Source organism: Saccostrea cucullata, unplaced genomic scaffold (assembly GCF_032062105.1).
Source record: "Saccostrea cucullata isolate Sc308-1 unplaced genomic scaffold, CSIRO_AGI_Scuc_v1 ctg19438, whole genome shotgun sequence".
NCBI classification, from domain to species: Eukaryota; Metazoa; Mollusca; class Bivalvia; order Ostreida; family Ostreidae; genus Saccostrea; species Saccostrea cuccullata.
Window position 1 is genome coordinate 3128 of NW_026939345.1, and position 4760 is coordinate 7887.

The window sequence follows — 4760 nt, forward strand, 5'->3', positions numbered from 1 at the left end:
TTAAGTTCAAACAGACATGTCTGATTTATTTAAAGGTTTCAACTTGTACATGATGTATGCTGGTAGTGATAGAATCTACCTGTCTACAATTACTAGATTTTAGCTATGTAGCTTGAATTACCTTAATTGCTTTATTTACCTACCCGAAGCAGCTATTTTCAGATAGACTCTTCTGAATTAAACTTAATTCTTACACAAGAGATGTATGTAAAACACTTATGCCTCCCTCCCCCAAAATCGTAATTTTTTTTAAAAGTCCAAAAGGGCATAACTTCGTCATAAATGGTGTGAACGTACCCAAAACAAACTTAAGGTAATATCTAGTAAATTAAAAGATGCCTACAGCTGTACAGATTTATAAAATTTGAGAAATAAATTCTTTAAATGATGCTTTATAACCATGATAACTTTAGCTTGGTCAAATATGCTGTTTCGGGGCATAAATCGTAGATAAACAAGATGAAAAATCATATCTTAAACTGTCATTTTCAATTAATAGTTAAGAAAACCTGAGCCATGAATGTGAGAGTTTTTTTCCATTTCAGAAATAGAAAATGTATGCAGATTGCCTACAGTCTAATACATGTTATAGAAAACAGTTATTTGTACACTGAGTGGCCAAAAGTATTGCAACAAACATGGCTGACGTCATCATGTTGTAATATGGAATGCATAAGAAAAAAACGATTTTTTATTAAATAAAAGTTATTAACTTGCAATATTTCTTTAGTATTTTGTTGCATAGCCTTTTTGGATGATAACCTGTCGTTGTCGTCTCGGAAATCAATTCATAGTATCACCATACAAATACAGGTTCCTTGAACATCATAAACATTTGACGTAATGTCTCAGTGACATCATAAGGGTCAATGGCATTCAAGTTTACTGTGTATAAATCTAAGAAAAAGAAATATTTCATGCATTAAAAGTCATAATCAGGCAAATATAAAATATGAATAAGTAACAGATGTAAATAGAATTAATAAGGTATCATTTTAAAACACCTCATAGGCCATAAATACAGTGAACAAGATAATTGAATAGTAATCATGGTATTTATAATCGAGGCTTTTATTGCCCTCTCCCTCTATATTTGAAAAAATATGTTGGTTTCTTTGAAAAAATAATTGTCCAATGCCATCTTTAAAAAATTGTTTATATTTTTTAGAAAAAAATTTCCTAACTTACCTTTTGATCCAATTATTCTTACCCTGAGAAGAGAGAGAACAAACAAACATTTATGTTCTAAAGATGGCTTAATGTGATTTATTTTGTTTACTTACAGATGAAGTTCCTCCATTGGAGGATATGTCAGAAATCTTACAACAAGCAGAAGTCATCAGGTCAAAGGTTAATAGTTCACAGGGTAAACAGTCTGTTGACCCCAGCCCCAGGGGAGCAGTTCCACAGAAGGGTCAGGGTACTGAGGTAAGGGGTGGTATATATACCGGTAATGGACATCTCATTTTCCATAGAATTATAAAATGGAAATTATTTACATGTACATGTATCATTCCCATTGAAAATCAGTCTGTTAATTTGATGCAAAGATAATAATTATATTTATTTTGGTTAAGTATTGATAAGTAATAGCTATAGGGTTCTGCCCTGTAAAGACTTCTTTATTGAAAGTTACAGATTAGTCAAAAGCTTGGAAAACTGAGATCAAGAAATCTAAAATTTGAAGGAAGGAATTTCACTAACAAGTTTGTGGCAATTTGTTCTAATTTGCATCTTGTTTTTCATTAATTGACTTGATTCGATTGAGATTTACACCATTTATAGATACAAAAACTAAGCTGAATACTAGAAATTATAAAACATCAACTTCTAAATTAAAGAAAATTATAGATTTTTATTTTTGTAGAAACCAAAGGAAAAATCATCAGATACTCAAAAGGTAAAACCAGCCGAGAAAAATGTACACCCTCAAAATCTTCATCCAGTTTTGGGGGGTTCAAAAAAGGATTTTTATTCGGAGGAAACAGTTCTTTAAAGTCAGACTCAAAGGGAACAAGTTCATCTTCCTCTGAATCAGGTGCTAAGCAGAGTACGTCTGACCTTCCCTATATAACCAAGCAGTCTACCAGTGAAAGTCGTGAACTCCCAGAGGTTCAACAACCATTGTCTGCAGAGGCTCAGAAAATAGCACAAAACAAAGGTAAGATTGACTGCAGAGGCTCAGAAAATAGCACAAAACAAAGGTAAGATTGACTGCAGAGGCTCAGAAAATAGCACAAAACAAAGGTAAGATTGACTGCAGAGGCTCAGAAAATAGCACAAAACAAAGGTAAGATTGACTGCAGAGGCTCAGAAAATAGCACAAAACAAAGGTAAGATTGACTGCAGAGGCTCAGAAAATAGCACAAAACAAAGGTAAGATTGACTGCAGAGGCTCAGAAAATAGCACAAAACAAAGGTAAGATTGACTGCAGAGGCTCAGAAAATAGCACAAAACAAAGGTAAGATTGACTGCAGAGGCTCAGAAAATAGCACAAAACAAAGGTAAGATTGACTGCAGAGGCTCAGAAAATAGCACAAAACAAAGGTAAGATTGACTGCAGAGGCTCAGAAAATAGCACAAAACAAAGGTAAGATTGACTGCAGAGGCTCAGAAAATAGCACAAAACAAAGGTAAGATTGACTGCAGAGGCTCAGAAAATAGCACAAAACAAAGGTAAGATTGACTGCAGAGGCTCAGAAAATAGCACAAAACAAAGGTAAGATTGACTGCAGCGGCTCAGAAAATAGCACAAAGCAAAGGTAAGATTGACTGCAGAGGCTCAGAAAATAGCACAAAGCAAAGGTAAGATTGACTGCAGAGGCTCAGAAAATAGCACAAAGCAAAGGTAAGATTGACTGCAGAGGCTCAGAAAATAGCACAAAACAAAGGTAAGATTGACTGCAGAGGCTCAGAAAATAGCACAAAACTAAGGTAAGATTTATCAAAGTGTAACAAATAATGGAGATATGGTTAGCTGTGTACACTCAATAACTCCGCTGAAGTAAGAATTTAGCATCCATTACATTACTTTACATGGTTCATAATATTTGTACATGTAATGATTTGTTGTGTTGATGTCAATGCTGCCACAAGATAAAGTTAAATACAGTAATTCTCAGTCTCAGTTGAGTAACTAATGATTGCTCTTACATGTAGTAGGACAGGTACCGTACACCTCATTAGAACAACTTCAAATTCTTTCAAATATAACAGACTTTAATGAAATATATGATCTTGTTTTTAATCACACAGATGAGTGGTTGACTGATGGCCTGATGAAGAAGATTGAGGCTAATGACGCATTGTCTAAGAAGCTGGGAGATCCCAGGTATGTAGAGGCGGTCAACCATTTCCAGACCGACCCCATCAGAGCCATGGAGCGGTACAAAGACAACAAGGAAATCCAGGAATTCCTCACATCATTCTGCAAAGTCATGGGTAAATTATTATTACAGGGAGTCATGGGTAAATTATTATTACAGGGAATCATGGGTAAATTATTACATGTATCACAGGGAATCATGGGTAAATTATTATCATAGGGATTATTATCACAGGGAGTCATGGGTAACTGGGAGTTATGGGTAATTTATTATCACAAGGCGTCATGGGAAATTGTTATCATTTAAAAATTATCGATTTTGAAAAGAGGGTCAAAGAATAACCAGGAATTATTGATTTTATTTAAATATAGGCAAATTTGATGCTTGGTGTTGAATTTGTAACTAAATATCAAGCTTAAAAACACATTTTTGTTTTCAAGTGACTGTCTAAAAGCACATATTTTAAAAGAAACTAGTGCTAATTGTAACGGGTACCGTTACAGATGTTCCCCAAACGCTCCCCAAATCCCTTTTGATGCCATATTCCCTTTAAGATTCAATAATAAGACTACATCTGTGCATTTTTTTTACTTTAACAACGTTTTCCCAAAAGTATACCAATTATATCAAAATTTTAGCATTGCACGCGTGCCCATGTTAATGCATGTGCACAATGATCATATAATCTTGTCTACACTTTCTCTATATTTAAATATACTGTATTTTAAAGCATTTAGACAAAAAGTATTTAAAAAATCACTCATTTAAGTGTATACTTAATTTCACTCGTTCCAAATGCACGCACGTGCGTGCACGTGCATGATGACCATACACTCTTGTAGGATGCCCTTATATATATCTATGTTCTAAATCCCATCCTGTTTGGTTGAAAACCAAGGGAATTATAGCCATTTCAAGTTTCGGCCAATCAGATTGCAGCACACGTGCATCCACGTGATTTCAAGAATCTTTTTCTTAATCATATTGTAGAATATCATACTGCATGACTATGTTTTAAATTTCAAAGCATTTCGTCAAAAAACAAAGGAGATATAGCTATTTAAAGTTTCAGCCAATCAGATTGCAGCACACGTGCATGTGCGTGATTTCCTTAAATGTTTTGTATATCATATTGCAGGATATCCTGATGCGAGACTATGTTTTAAATTTCAAAGCATTTAGTCAAAAAACAAAGGAGATATAGCCATTTAAAGTTTCGGCCAATCAGATTGCAGCGCACGTGCATGCGCGTGATTTCATGAATTTTTTTCCATATTTTGTGGTAGAATATCCTAATTCACGACAATGTTAAAAATTTCAAAGCATTTCGTCGTAAAACAAAAGAGATATTGAGATTTTTGTTTCAGCCAATCAGAGCAAAGCGCACGTGCATGCGCGTGAGTTCGTGCTAATTTGACAGTGTAATTTTATTA

General features: G+C 34.3%; 1 pseudogene; it reads left to right on the forward strand.

Moving 5' to 3' along the window:
• Positions 1 to 1260: 1260 nt before the first annotated feature.
• Positions 1261 to 3442, forward strand: LOC134252923 (uncharacterized; annotated as a pseudogene).
• Positions 3443 to 4760: the final 1318 nt, after the last annotated feature.